Raw genomic sequence first — 16,802 nt, forward strand, 5'->3', positions numbered from 1 at the left:
TGATGCTCATTACCAAGGTCGGCCTATATCTGAGAAGACTTTATGTTTCCCTAGATCAGATACATTTAGCCTTTTGGATATCTGGTACTTATCAAAAGTGTTTTCCTCGGGACACAAGTATGAGGTAGATGTGTTTCTCTGTCAGCTATTCTTTTAGATAGCAATCAGATCCAAGGACATGATTCAGGTTTCTGAAGCCAGTGGGATTTCTTTCCCACAATACTTTTCACATGCAGTGGTCCCTACCCACCCTGAAATTTGAACGGGATGAGGGTTGTAGCAGATTTCAGCTCCCAAAGATGGCTGCTCTAGTATCTCCCGTTAGTGCTCCTCTGTAATGCGACCTTGCCACTCCTCATCAAGAGGTAGAGCCAGATTTTCCATTCCCTGGAATCTGGGCAGGTCCTATGACTGCTCCAAAAAACAGAATGGGAGGAAGTGCCGCTGCCTCCAGGACGCCAGCTGTCAGGGCAGAAGCGTGACTACATTCAGACCATCATGCTGCGAGGAGCCCAAGCCACGTGGAAAAGTCATACGTAGGCACTTGTCGGAAGCCCCAGCTGAGCTCACAGCCGACATCAATCGCCAGCCCCGTGAAGAGGCCATCTTGAATATCTAGCACAGTTGAGCCTTAGGATGCCTGCAACCCAGCCAACGTCCATATGCAAATGTGTGAGTGACCTTAAGCAGGAACCGTCTCGCTAAACTCAGTCAATCTACAGAATCATGAAATAACAGTAACTTGTTATTTCAAGGCACTGCATTTTGTGGTGGTTTGTTATGTAATAATAATCAGAAAAGTGGTGTTGTTAGTTTTCTTCCAGAGTGAAGCAACTGTTTTTTTTAAGCAACTGGGAGCAGATTTGGGGGAGGGGAGGTGGAGATATATAAAAATATCACACATACCTCAAGTAGTGGCTAAGCAATACCCTTGTTGAGGGTTATTCCTTTCAAGAATTGAGGGATGATGAAAATGTACTTATATAAACATTCTTACATTTTGGGTTATTTCTCATTGGATAGGTTATACAGAGATGTTCTGTTTCAAAACTGACGCTTTCATTTTCATCCAGAAACCAGAGTGAGTTCTTGGCAAAATGATTAGATATATTTGCAATTAGTTTACCAGGCTGTCAAATAATTCTTTTTAAAGCAATAACCAAACATGATTTAGTTTCTGAATGGCTTAAGAATTTCAATAACCTCATTTATGTTTGTATTACCTGCCATATCCCACCTGAGTTGATGGGTGAGAATTCAGCATTAGTGATCTCAAGGTAAAGAATAGGATGCTGGCAATAGAAGGATGCTCCAACAATACTTATAGGTTAAATAATAGAGAAAATAATGTGTAGACAAAAAGTGAACTCTTTACTAGGGGATGTCAGAACTCTTTACTAGGGGATTTAGCCAAATCTCCTCGGTTTCTGGATTCATTGTTCAGTTTTTAGTGGGTTTCACAATAACCTTAAGGCCAGGCAAGATACCAAATCATGAAAGAAAAATTTACTAATATTCAAAATCCTGCACTTACTAACAAAGAGAGGGGGGATATATTTCAAAAAACTTTCCGTAACCAGGCGAGAATGAAGGAATTGTGGTACTTGATGAGCACAGTCCATTTCTTGGTAATTTGGTTAATTTGAGTTTTCTTTCATTAACTCTAATAATAAAATTAAAAAATTATTGCTATTTTGCTAAATTGAAATAATTTCAGAACAGTACTTTGATTGTATCTTTTAAAGCATGCCTAAAAAAGCCAAAGCAATTTGTCTACATGTGACTATCTTTACCTTCTGAGTTTAAAAAAAAATTGTGAAAAAAGTTATACAGCTATATTCATTAATTTACCACCTAAATTGGAATGACATTTCTACTGGTTCTCAACTGGGATGGAAATTGGGTGAATGCTCCTTTTCCTTCCTCTCATGAAGATGTCCATTACAAGGGGGAAAAAAAGCAACTAACGTTTGAAGTAACACGAATGTAAATCCTTGTGTTTTAAACACTTTTTAATAATTTCCTTTTCCTGAGTTTTAAAAGTCATAAACGTCCATTAAGGAGGAAAACATTCCAAATACAGAAAGCAAATTTTTTTTTTAAAGAAGAAGAATGTCCCATAACCCTGCTCCCCAGAGGTACTCCTCCCATGCTCTTTCGGTCAGTTAAGAAAAAGCAAACATCTCTTGGAGTTAAGTCTTTTGTTATGTTTCATGACCCGATCACAAAATTCCTGTGCATATCACAAAACTGATTTGGCTTCTGCTTACACAATCAGAATGCTAAGCCAAACTTTCTTAATGCTGATATGATTTCTTGGTTTAAAATGAAAAAAAACACAAAAGCCAAATGATAGAAAAGAAAGATGTCATGAAACAAAAAGATAAAATAAAATGAATATGTAAAACGAGAACCCTTTGAACCAATCACACTGAAATAAAGTAGAAAGGGTACACTGTGTAAATTTTATGATAATTTGATGACAAATTAAGATGCTACAAGTGGAAGTTAATTTTCCATGGAAACCGATGATATGAAAATAATTATTACAATAACCAAAATTTACATTAAAATAAAACAAAGGAAGTTTTATTAGTTAATGGTAAGTTCAAAATAAAAGTTATTTTTTTCCATTCATCGCTGCAGGTATGTTTATTTTTGCCTTCCAACAAAGCAAAATATCACCATTTGCAAAAACGGAGAAGCAGAACAGTCTTTAACAATTTAAAGAGTAAAAAAATTCACCATTGCTGCAACTCGAAAAATATTGGTATCCTTAGAAGGTAATCTCAAACTACTCCCCAAACTGATGGATACTTTAAGCAATAACCTTTGAGAATATTTTCTACAATGAAACAAATAAGCTCATAGTAACCAGTTCAAAGAATTTCATCTCAGTTCAATGATCTCATCATTACAAGACTCCAAGCTGCCCTGAGGTGAAAGCAGGAACCTTATAAGTTTTGATGCTCTCTCCATGATATTGATAAGGGTGCTCTTCTTCGTGAGTTTGAAACCTGCTGCATGATCCAAATCTTCCAGCAGCCAGTAACGTGACAGTGTCCATCTGTATTTATGTTTAACTGAACACCGTTGGAAGAACTGACGGATATTTCAAATGTTTAAAAAATACCGCTTTCCAGTTCTGTATCCTAGTTGAACGAATGTATGGATGGATAGATGGGTGACTCAAGAAGAATATTTAATCTGGGATAATTTTTCAGCTGATGTCACGATTCCCTAAATGTCACAATTCTTCCCATCTTATGCAGTGTTTCTGTGGGGAAATATCTTCAGTCAAATTCAAACGGAATGTGATAAAGATGGGCCAACTTATCTGAATAATGTCCAAAGAGGCCATTACTTAGGAATTCTTAATGAAGATACCCAGTTTTACAGTTTTATGTTCATGTATAAGAATAGAATTAATCAATTCTTTTATCTTGCTTTTTTTCTAGGTTCCAATGAAAGGCAAATATCGGATTCCAGCAAAAGTGACACATAAGAAATATAACTTATTCATTTATTCATCAAATATTTATTAGTATCTACCTTATGTCAGTTCCCAAACAAAACAGACAAGGTTCTCATCCTGGTGGACCTTACATTTTAAGTTATAAGCACATTTTAAAAGGTGCAAACTCATTAGTAATAAAAGAAATGCAAATCAGAACAAAAAGATACAAGGTAACAAAAATTAAAAATTGTAAAATTCCCCATATTGTAAAGGGTCAGGAGAAATGGTCACTCACATACTTTGGGGGTAAAAAGGCAAGTTGGTGCAAGATTTCTTTTTTGGAGAGAGGGTAATTAAGTGTATGTGTGTGTGTGTGTGTGTGTGTGTGCGCACGCGCGTGCGCTTCTGGATCATATATAAATGTCTCAATAATCCTATGTAAAGGGATTTATCCCAAGGAAATGACTGGAGACACAAAGTATTTGGAAAATTATTCATGAAAGTATTAGTTAAATGGTGGTATTTTCATATGGTATATTCATAGTATATATAGCATAGGTCCGTACAGGTCCATTTTTATACTTAAATAAATTTTACAATTAAAAATAGTTTTACTCTTACAGACAAGTTGTAAGGATAGTGCACAGAGTTCCCTTATGCCCTACTTACTCTATTCTTAACATCTAATATTAGGATGGTACATTTGTCACAACCAATGAACCAACATTGACACAATGTTCATAGCTCCTTATTTTTTACCTAGTGTCCTTTTTCTGTTCCAGGATCCCATAATGCATTAGTTGCCATGTCTCCTAGGCTCCTCTTATCTGTGACAGTTTCTCTGATTTTTCTCAGTTTTGATGACCTTAGACTGTTTTCAGGAGTACTAGCCAAGTATTTCGTAGGATGTCCTTCAATTGGAATTTGTCTAATGTTTTTCTCATAATTAGATTGAACTTCTGGGTTTTGGGGAGGAAGACCACAGAGATATAATGCCATTCTCATCACATCATATCAGGAGTACATGCTATCAACGCAACTTACCACTGTCGATGCTGGTTTTGATCACCTGCCTGAGGTAGTGTGTGTCAGGTTTCTCCAGTGGAAAGTTATCCTTTTCTCCTCATTTCCATAATGCACTTTTTTTTTCTGAGAAAGTCACTATGTACAATGTAAACTTAAGAAGTGGGAAGTCATGCTCCACCTCCTTGAAGGCAAAGTGATATATAAATGATTTGGAATTTTCTGCCCAGGAGATTTATCAAATATTCTCCATTTATTTATTGAATCATTTGTCAATCATATCATGAGTATGGACTCATGGATATTCGTTCTATACTTTGTATAAAGTAAAGGCATTGTATACTACACTAAATATATAGTATAACATAATACTATATTATTAATTTTGTTACTCAGATTGGTTCAGCTTTGGCCATAGGGAGCCTCTTTCAGTTGTCTCCAGTGCACCTTGGTACTTCCTAATTTTCTGAGATGACAGAATCTCCAGGATCATCTTATATATTCCTCAGCCCTATAGTCAGCCATTTATCTCAGGAGTCCTGGTTCTGGGTGATGAACAGCTTGCTGCTACTGGGGTGTCGTTGCTTCTAGGTCCTCTCAGCTGACAGAGCAAGAAAATGTGTGTCTGGGTGTGTGTATATGTTTGTGTATACATATGTACCTATGTTTATGTATATACATGTATCTATGTTTGTGTACACACATGTATATACATGCACATGCTTGTATAAATACATATATCTATACATATAATGCATATAGGTATACAAATACATGCATGCCTACATATGCGTGTGAATATGTTTATGCTTATGTATACACATATCTATCAATTTTCCTACATGTATCCATCTGATCTATATTAGGCTAAACATTAGTTGACACTGAAGTCTCCAACTCTAATCCACTGCCACAGGATGTTTCTAGACATGTCCCACTGTGTGTCTCCCACTCCAATAGCAAGAACCCAGCTTCACCACCCAGCATCCACTAATTAATTCTAGTCTTTTCAGAATTAACTCTTAGCTCCATAGTAAAAAAAAAAAAAAAAAAAAGAGCATAGTGCTCAATTACAGTTTCTTTTACTTTTAGTCTTACAGTCTCATTTCCAAGTTACTTAGGTCAGCACATTCCCCACCTCCCCTCTTCAGTGAGGTTGTTCATATATTTGTAAGGTTCTTTTGTCAGTCTACGTTCTATCCTAGAATCCCCTGACCTCCTAAATGTTATTTTAAATTTGCAAGCATTCAGGTTCACTCTGTGCTGTAAAGTTCTATAACTTTCGACAAATGCATAGTGTCATGTATCTACCATGACAGTATCATACAGAATAGTCTCACCATCCTAAAAAAATCCCATGTTTCACCTATTCAGCCCTCCTTTTCCCCAAACCCATTGATCTGTTTACCATCACTATGGTTTTGCTTCTTTCTCAATGTCATATTGTATTACCTCCTTTCAGCCTGGATTCTTTCACTAGGCAATATTTAAGATTTATCCATGTTTTTTCCAAGGCTTGGTAGCTCATTCTTTTTATCACTGAATAACATCCCATTGTGTGGATGGACCACAGTCTGTTCATTCACCCACATCGCGTTTCCCTCCAGATTTTTTGGTGACTATGAATAAAGCCACTGACCACACTCATGTGAAGGTTTTCATGTGATCTTAGTTTTTCAAATCACATGAGAAAATATCCTAAAAGCATGGTTGCTGGACATAGGTAAGACTATGTTTAGCTTGGTAAGCAATTCAGGTCCATTTTTGTCTAGAAAAAAAATTACATTTCTACGTATATTAGAAATAAAACATAAAACAATTGTTAGGAAGCTAATGACTGATTTTACTTATTTCTATTTACTTCTGCATTTCCCAAAGATGTTTTAAAATAATTCAAGCAAGTAAAACATTTATAATCAGGGAAAAGTTAATTTAAAAAGTACGGTAAAATAGGGAATAACAGGAGTAAACCAAATCCAGTAGCTACGTGTTGTTTATGGTGTTTCACTAGACCACTAGCTCCTGGCCAGCAGATTCTCTGATCTGAGCTCGTACGCTCTGAGTGTTAAGATATCACGCAGACTGTGAAGCACTTCACTATAATGAGATTTTCTGTTCTTTCTCTATAGATGGTATTCCCTGACGTTCTTTTCCGGTTCTGCAAGGCTCAGACTCAGGAGAAGAAGAGGAATCCTGGTTAGCATCTAGGGGACCCAGACTCGTTTCAGCGCGGCCACACTTCCCTTCCAGCAATGAACCTTCTGCTTCGTTTCTGAGATCAAACTCTACTTCATCTTCTAAGTCCAATCACCAGATTCCTGTCTTGTGTTTGGTCTAAGTGCTCTCAACTGTACAAATCCATAAATTTTTTTTTTTAAGTTTTGCCTGCAGTTAAGCAAGCCTTCAAATGATCTAGTGAAGAGCAGAAGTTTGCCAGTAAATGGAAATCTGTGCTATGACACTCTGACACGAACAAAAAAAATGGAGCCAGCTCATTAAGTTTTGGAAAATATCATTGCTGTTCTCAATTGTTTTAATTTTCAAAGGAGGAAATTTGGCATCTATTATCATGCAGAGCACCAAGTAAATAAATTAAATTAGACTGATTATAAACATGAAGCAGGCAGTTACAATGACATCTCCATATATATCTATTATGATGCTGACAAGCTAAACAATACATCCTCCTGCCTTTGAGGAAGATGCATGAATTTTTTATGCCTGGTTATTTATTTCTCTCTTTTCTGAGTGACAGGTATAGAATCTGTTGTCAAAATTACCATGAACCTTTTAAAAACAAACAGTGCTGGTGAATCCTGTATCCCTGTTGATACTGGGTGTTATCTGCTCGCAAATAAAGTCCACAAGAAGAGACACACCTCAAAGCCCAGACTCTTGGAAACATTAGGGGTTTTTTTTTTGATACTCTTGCCTCCAGGGCATTAAATTATTAATTTCGGGTGAAGCTACTTCACTGAGTTTGCCAACCGATGAGTGAAACTTATATGCCTTGGTTTTATTTTTAGCATCACAAAGGAGATAAGAGAAATATGAACAATCTGCAGGAAAGGCACGCCCCTGCACTGCTGTTCTAGATAGTCTAATGATGGTGATCGAGTCTTAGGTCGCCCTCTCAGTTGTCACTCATTTCTCCTCACTCTTGTTGTAACTGGGCCACTTGGGTAAAACAACACCCATGTTTTGGCGAGATAAATCCAATATTCAAAATAACCATGTGGATCAAACAGAATCAAGCTCTGAAGAAGGGCTTCTTTCCACCTTCTCTTTAAATATCAGGGTACCGCTCTTGGAGAAGAGGCCAAAAGTCTAAATCTAAGGCATCGTTTGTATTTGCTGTACATCCCAAGGTTAAACAGGGCAAGTTTCAGAGGATAAATTGGAAGCTATTCTTTACTGGGCAGGAGAAGGTCGGTAACTACTGTCAACAACTTGTAGACAGCACTTTGCATCCAAGGAAGGCACATTTAAAAGCCATCACATTTTGCAACAATGCTAGGAAAAGGGGAACCATTATCAACGCCCTCAATCTTTAAATTAGATGACCAGAGGTCTGTTCTATTTATCCTGTAGTTACAAACGTTGCAAGCTGGTTAAAGAATGAGGCTATTTGTAAACCAGAAATGAATGTGCTGACTAAAAAACAACAACAAAAAAAACCAGCTAACACACACCAACTCACCAAATAAACATTTCACAACGTGCTCCATCGGCCTCCCAATCCACTCCTTATTCATGCCACGTTTCTGTGCTTGGCTCGCACTATTCCTTCTGCTTGAAATGCCTTTCCAAACCACATCTGCCAGTGAAAACTTGCTTTTGTTCAAGGCCCTGTTGCAATGCCAGCTCTCTGTGACTCTCCCCAGAACTCTCAGTCAGGATCCACCATTCCATTCTTGTCCTCCCAAGACTTCGTGAGGGCCATGATCAGAGACTTACAGTGTATATATCTGTCTCCTCCTGAGTTTCCTGAGAGTCACAGCTGTGCTGTGTCAATCCTTACATTCCTTCGGTGCCCAGACAATGCCTAGCTGACAGTGAGAACTGAGTGCCGTGAAATAAGGACTTATTCGAGAGACATGTTGCACCAAAACCCTGCGGGTGTGTCTACCTGCACATGGTCAGTTCAGTGTACTAGTATGAAAAAGAGAAGGAAAAAGCTATTTGAAACAGGATTTCAATCTTGTTATACCTAGTTTTTCAGACGATTATGGGAGTTGCTCCAAAAACCACCTTCAGTTCATTGATTTATGTATACATTGAGCAGACTATCATATTGCTCTTTCTTTGTTAGGGAGTGAAGTGTATGATGAGACATCTTTATTTGAGGGGACTAGGCATGAACTCTTACGTAACACCAGATGGATGCTGCTGCGCCCTAACTTTGTTTCCACCAAGAAATAGCCGAGGGGACTAGGCATGAACTCTTATGTAACACCAGACGGATGCTGCGCCCTAACTTTGTTTCCACCAAGAAATAGCAACTAAGCTCAGAAACAAACCCAGGTGTCCTTCGGTAGCAACAACAGTTGCTATGATTCCTGTCGGGCTTTATGTTTACAAAGCACTTCTGCAGGAGTCCGTTTGTCCTCCTAACATTCTGTTCCTGAATCAGGAACTTCGCTTTGGTTCGACGCTTGAAACTTAGAAGGCTGATTCGGCAATCCCGCATCCTTAGAGAATTATCCTGCTCTACCCTAAAACAACGAGCACCGTGACAGGAGAATCTGTAAGACCTTGAATGTGCCCGGCTCAAATAACACAAAAATGCTCACTGGGCAAAGGACATCTTCCGAGATCGATGAAGAGGTAGCATCCTTCCCTTCTATTCTTTCTATGACTCCACCAGCAGAATGAAAGAGGATGAGAGCGCAAACCCCCTACTCACAGGAGCGGTTATTCCCTTAAGAAACTAAAAGGTTCAGGCATATCATATCTGGAATCCTGATGCTATTTCTCTCATCCTCTGGAAGAACCTGAGGGTCCTGTCAACATCACGTGCTTGAGAAGGCAGGGAGTGGCAACAAGACACTGCGTTAGAAGCAGGGGACCTGTGAGGACGAGACTCGAGCTAAAGTGATGTCTATAAAGTTGCTCTAGAAGATTTTTCTTGTCTAAATCAGATACTTTCAGGACCGCTCTGTATCTTCCCTTCGGTTTGGGACCCCTCAGTCCTCTAGAATTTCTCCAACCCAGATCTCCCCCTGCAACCCAGTCCAGCCTCAGCCTGAGCTCAAATCCAACCTGCACCTGGAAGGAAGAAGGAAAGGCAAGAGGTGCTTCATGAACTTGACTCTGTTTACTTTTGTTGGTTTATTTTACCTTATTCTCAACAGCACTAGGAACATTTAAATGACTTGGGAAGTTGGGACAGCTCGAAGTCATCGTCTTTTGCATTTTTTTGTTTCTAAAAATAATTATTTGACCTTCCATTTGAAGACGAACACTCAGAGATAAACAGTCATTCCTAAGATCACGAGAAACAATCTTAAACAGAAAAATCAGATTGCTAGTATGTTAGCTGCTCAAAGAGTCATCGAGTAAGTGAACGTGATTGCACTTGTTAAAAAGAAGAGTTTAAATCCATCCACTCTCAGAGAGTTCTTAATTATGAGAACATCTTTATGGGATGTATATATCTTAGTATAACAACCATTATTGGTTCAAAATTTGCAACGTTCATTCACATGTGTTTTACTCCTCATGGGTACAGTCTAATAATTAGAGTGATAGTAACTGTGGTCTTGAGCATTTAGTTTTCCATTGGCGAGTGGAATTGCAGACTATTTTTTCTGTTTTGTTTCAAGCTGTCAATCAATCCGATTCTTTGGAGAACGCTAGCCCCCTACACTGGACTATTTCAACCACAGCGTACTGTGTGGGACAAGAACACGTCCCGGTTTTCACCAGCTGAATACCACTGCTCCAGGGAGAGCTCTCGTAGTTTTTGGAGCACTTCTTCTTACCGAAAATATCTCCTAATCTCCAAGTCTTCACTGCTGCCACTGAATGTTCTGACATTCATTGGAAATATAACATATTGGATACAGATATGGAGGCTCTCGCAAACTGAACAGGCAGAAGGAGGATGTAGTCGAGCTTAAAGCTTGATTCTACTCTCCTTTCCTGCTAAAACACATTAGAACACTGTTTTTATTTTGCCATTGGATTATACTTGGGAGCTGGTGACTTATGCAAGGGTGTTTCAAATCAGTCTTCAATTCTATGCTAAAGAGGGAAATCAAAAGCTCAGCCAACCATGATGCATGTCATCTGATAGAAAAGGATCTTCTCCTTTATTCAAAGATATTTGAAAATAATGAATCAAAAGCCACTGTCATACATGTAAATCTAGGAAATACATACCCCCAAAAACAAAGACAAAAACAAAAACAAAAATATCCATCACCAAACGATGTATTAACTCCAAAGGGAGGACAGATAAAGAATGACAAATGTTAATCAATGAAAACAAGACAATGTTTTAGTGTAGAGTAAGAGGGAGCACTTCACAATTAAACCTGAAATGTCTTTTATTTGTCAAGATGCTTTGAGAGGCCAAGGGGACTGGATACTGCCAAGTCTGGGGAAATTTACCTTTAAATTATTTATATGCAAACTGTTAACCTACGTCAAGTGAAGCTGGATGATCCTTGAGCTTCCTTTTAACTGCTTCCTGTTAATCAGACATGAGAGAATGATGAAAACTGAGGATATTTAAGATAGTGAGCCAATGGCATAATTCTAATTACATTATAGATCCCTAAGTAGTCAAAATTGGAGTTTTGTTATTATTATCCCCTTTTAAAAATCAATTTTAAATCACACGAATGATATCCTAAAATTTTCTTTACAAATTAATAACATTAAAATTAAATTTCACATCCATTCTTTCTCATCCTTCCCACCCAACGCAACTTTATTATTGACAGTTTTTTTTGCCAAAAACTCTGCTAAGAGTTTACAGGCACAGCTTATTTAATTTTCGCAACTTCCTGCCAAAGTGGGTTCAATTACTGTCCCCATTTTGCAGAGGAGAAAACGGCCTCAGCATGCTTATGTCCCCACTGTTAGTAATTTGGGACACATTCATCCAAGTTTTTCTATGAATCCATACACATACACACATACACTCACGATCATTGAAAATGTCAATTTTTTTTTTAAACCTTAAATGGTATCATACTATTCATATCCATTCTATAATTTGCATGATTTCCCCATGATAATTTTATAAAGCTCCACCTCATTCTATTGTATTGCTGTCTGGTATGCTACAGCTATACCGTTCTCCTCTCGATAAGCATGAAGATGATTTTTAATTTTTCACTAATAGAAACAACGCTGCAGAGAGGAGTCTGGTGCAAGTTTCCTCACGCACACGGGCAGCTGTGCGGGTGAATACCGAGACGTGGCACTGCTGTGTCATCGGCGTATGTGTTTAAATTTTAATAGATTCTGCTCAATTGTCTTCCAAGACGTTTCCCACTACTATATGAATACATACTTTCCTGCAACCATGCCAAAATACACGATCAAACTTCAATTTTTTTGCCAGTCTAAAGAATTATGTTTTAATTTGCATTTCCTTGACTATAATAATAGATACATTCGGCAACACCATCTGGACTGGTGATTAAACAAGAAAATGAGTGCAGGCAGGACAGCATAAAAACGCATATATACATTAAGCATATTATTTTATTTTAAAAACATAGATGTGTATTTCCTCTCCCATCTTTTGATTTAGGAACAAGGTTTATCTCTCAAGCGAGGAACCACTGGCTGGAGCTCCACATATACCCTTCTAGTGCACATCTAAGATGCCCTGGTTCTGTATGTGATGTGAGAACGTAAAGATCTTGTGAAATCATCTGAGTGCAGACGTTAATTTAACAGCGAACTTTTAGTTCTGTGATTTCATCAAGACTTTCGAAAGCACTGAATTTAATTTTCACTGAAATTACTCTCTTTTCACACTGTGTTTCATTGGTTTACATATTACTTAATTAAATTGCATAATTACAATGACAGGTTTGGGACCCATCACATCAGCTCCTGAAAAACATACAATGAACTGAGAAGCAAAGCACAGAGGTGTCCCAGAGGGCAGCCCACAAGCCGTCCAGGTGAGCACACCCTGGCTGCAGTTGGCACCTTTCAGAGAGAGATTTGTGAGAGTCTCCAATGCAGTGAGTGGGTAAGAGAGCGTCTGTCCACGTGGAGCATCTTTTCATATGCCTATTGCCCAATATCCTCTACTGTGAACCATCTGTTCATTTCATTTACCTATTTTTCTAACAAATTATCTTTTTAAAATCATTTACAAGTGTTCTTCATAAATCCCAGATAGTAATCCTTTGCCATTTAGATGTCATAAATATTTTCTCCCAGGCTTTTGCCTATTAGCTACATTTTTTGTATTTATTCTGTTTCATAGAAGTACGTAATTTTGAACTAATGAAATAAACTTCTTTTCTTTCTCCGTAGCTTTGCTTTCCATGTCTTGTTTAAGAAAGCCTCCCTTCCCTAAGATTCTAAACATATTATTTTCTTCTAATACTTCAACAATTTTGTTATTTCCAGGTTCCAGATGAGGAACTTGAAGTTTCGAAGCTTTAGATATTTGACAAAAATTATAAAGCTATAAACAATGAAGCCAGGACCCATATTGCTTCATATCTGTATATAATCTCTGACTTACACCACCTTCCTTAAGAAGGAATTAAGGTCTGAGCAAAGCAAAGTGGAATATATAATGTCTAGCAATGATGAAAGTTGAGATAAATGCACATCTCTGTATTGGGATTATATAAGTGATTAACATATAAATGATTCATCATCAGCCTCAGATGATGGGCCCAAGCGACTAGAAGATGTGCACACTACTGGGTAGCAACTGCTCTTATTCATTCATCCATCCATCCATTCAAGCGAACAAAAATATACTGATCACCTAACATAGCTCAGGCAATGCTCCTGAGCTTCGTGTTCTTTGCTACACTTCGCATAGATGTTCTGCAAGTTCCTAAAGCACAGAGTCTTCCAAAGCACAGAGACTAAGACCTTGGTAGAACAGGTGTTCAGTTACTGCACCTATTATATTGTCATGTGACCTGTGGCTTAACTTCTTCCACTCTTGTGGACGACACTGTGATCTTTTTAAGGGTGGGCAAGAATAAATAATGAATAATGAAGGAAAGAAGGAAGAAAGGATGAGGGAAGGGAAGAAGGAAGGAAAGAACACCTTGTATTTTCATCAAACACAATCTTCCTAGTGATTTTACCATTTCATTAAGGTTATTATTTATTCTCACCACCACCAGTCACCTTTCCAGGAGGTCACAATCTTACCATTATCTCCTGATTCTTCTGTCTCCTGCTAATGTCTATAATGAGCTGTCAAATCTTGTTGCTTCTATTGCAACCCAACCCAAATCTTTTCTATTCTCCCTACCACCTTGCTTCAGGCTTACTGTCTCTTGCAAAAACTATTATGAATGATCCCCTCGCCAATCCACATTACACCTGAAACTCCCAAATCATCATCTTATCCTGCTAAGCTCTCACTGAACACTTTCAAAGACTGTCTTTAATCTACTTAATCATTCCGGACCTCACGGGTGGACACCGAGGCTCTCTATATTACCCCATCTACGTTTCGAGCCTGATTTCTCTTTGCTTATCCTCCTCTTCCTTCTTATTTCCCGGACAGGACTATGTGCTTTTTATTAAATCTGTCTTGTATTTTCCATCTCTGTTACTTCTGCTTGAGGCGCTCTTCTTCCTTCTGCCCATTGTAAATACCAGCTCTTTCATAAAGTGGGTCCTACACCCCAACAGACAAGATCTCTCACTCCTCTGATATCAGCAGTACTTTCTATTATTGCTTTCTATGTTGCCTTCTTACCCTGTTTTATTTAAAGTGCTTACCTTATTTACACAATGCAAGTACCTGGAGGTTAAGGCTTCCTTATTTTTGTTTTCTTCTTCAGACTCTAGTACAGAGCCTTCTACACAGAGGAATCAATAAAATATTTGTCAAGCTGAACTGTTCTCAACTTTACCGTAAGCTCCTTGAGGACAGTGACTTCAGGTGCCATGGGTCTCCCAATATAAGTAAAGGACTTGTACATAACGGGTGCTCAAAACGTACTTGTTTAAATAATTTCATAGTTCCAGAGCCAGATCTTTCAAGATGCACTGAACACTGCATTAACCTAAAGTTTTCATTTAGAAATCTCTCACTGATTCACATCAAGGAAAAAGGAAAGAAATGCCGACTCTAACATCTTTTATTCTTTCCTTTTCAGGTGCTTATCACGGACCAGGCACTGCACTCAAAGTTTTACAACCATCATCTCATGTAATCCTCACAATAGCACTAGCGTGAGGCACTGTCATTTCCCCCAGGTGATTGGTGGGAGGTTTAGAGAAGTAATTTGATCCTGCAAGTGGCAGAGCAGTTTCTGCCTTTGGAGCCCACTGTCATCACCATCATGTCATTTGGCCTTGGTTACATTTGAGGAAAAAAAAACCCAAATGCAATAGTTTGAGGGAAAAAAAAACAAAATTAAACAAACAACAACAACAAAAAATTTAAAAAAACACTGTGGCCTACCTCTTAAGTAAAATCATTCTTTGAAACATAAAAACTTCTTGACTCTTAGATTATTTTAATGGACGTAAAAATCAAGAATTGTTAAATTGATTTCATCCACCTTCCAATGTAAGCTTCAAACTTAGGAGGCTATTTTCTCAAGCAACATACACGGCCAATATCTGATTATGCATCTCAAAGAATGGAGCAGGTGTCAAAGATGACATACTCATAGATAACTGAACATCATTTAATTTTGGAAAGCTGTCTAAAAATCTCAAAATCAAGTAAAACTGCTTACTCTCCATTCTCCATGCAAGTCTTTATCTACTTGAAAACTCTTGCCAGAGGTCTGGACTCTGATTGGCTGGCACAGTAAAGGGGTGTGCAGGTGTCACAGATGATCCACAAATAAATAAGACTGCAAATTTCTCTTTTTGAATCTCCAGATTCAGCCTGCAGAAAAAAGCACTCGCACCGATTCTGGCCACTATGCTGAAAAAGTATACATCATCACCAAGGAGGTGCAGAGTACGTAACTAAGAGAGGAAGAAAAATGTTGAATCGGACCTAAATATGATGAGAACGCACTGAGGAAAATCTCACAAGCTGTAAAATTCATAATTCAAGCTGAAATTATATCAAGCGAGGACAAACTCTGATTTTCGGTAAAATAGAGAAATGACTACCGAAGCTTTAACTACCGAGAACTTCTATTTATCTATAAGTATAAAAAAATTCATGCAAAAAGTCTGATATTAACTTCCACCATTTTCTGGATTTAAGTGTTAGTGTTAAAATATACCATAGCTATGATGACTCTCTGTGATTTAAGTGATACGTTAAAATCCAAATCCCACTTTTGAAGCAAAATTTTATTATAAAGTAATTTCACTCCTTTAAAATGGTCTAAAACATTCAGTTGTTGGTACTTCATTATTTTGAGCTGCAGGTCATATGTTCAGAAAAGAATAGAGGAAAAAGAATTAGCCAATTACTTATTATGGAAAATAGCCTTAAATACTCATGAGCATTGGTTAATACTCTGCCAACTCCCTCTGCTGAAGCAGAAATTAAACAAAACAAAACAAAAGAAAAAAAACAAAACAGAAAAAGAAGTTCAAGTCAAGTGAAAATATTTTATGACATTGCAAGTGTCTTAAAAATGCATTCGCTCAAACATGAAAAAATGGCAAATAATTAATCCCAAAATAAAATATAAAAACAACTCTGCTCCAGTACGACTGAAGAAATGCATATTCTTAACAATGTGTAACCTCTTTTAAGAAACATCTAAAATGACGATTAGCTAAATGTTTTTATAGAGATGGAATATTAAAGTGAAATATGTACATTGATTCATATTAAAGAAAGAGGTTCCTAACTTTCTGCGTCAGATCATTACAACACTCACATTAACTCGAAACCTTTAACATCGCGAATGTAGAATACTATTTTGATGAAGACCTATCTTATAAGTACATTATTTTTCTTTGAAAGGCAGCTTCCCAAGCACACTGTATGTCTAGAATAATGAAACTTAGCCATTTACTCTGACCTGGATAATACTTAAAGGAGGCGGAGAAAAAGAAGAGAAAATAATGGTCTTCTCCCCATAAATCTCAATCTTACCTCATGCTTTCTCTTTTAAATGTAACCATTCTAAAACACTAATGATTTTGCTATTGTTTCCCCTGGAGCATT

The 16,802-nt window shown here is 37.6% G+C and overlaps 1 protein-coding gene across 2 annotated transcripts in view; it reads right to left on the reverse strand.

Annotated features, from left to right (window-relative positions):
• Positions 1–16,802, reverse strand: part of CUNH1orf21 (chromosome unknown C1orf21 homolog) — a 122,438-nt gene that overhangs the window by 73,322 nt on the left and 32,314 nt on the right. The window lies entirely within an intron of this gene.

The sequence above is a fragment of the Pteropus alecto genome, unplaced genomic scaffold (genome assembly GCF_000325575.1).
Source record: "Pteropus alecto unplaced genomic scaffold, ASM32557v1 scaffold101, whole genome shotgun sequence".
Lineage (NCBI taxonomy): Eukaryota > Metazoa > Chordata > Mammalia > Chiroptera > Pteropodidae > Pteropus > Pteropus alecto.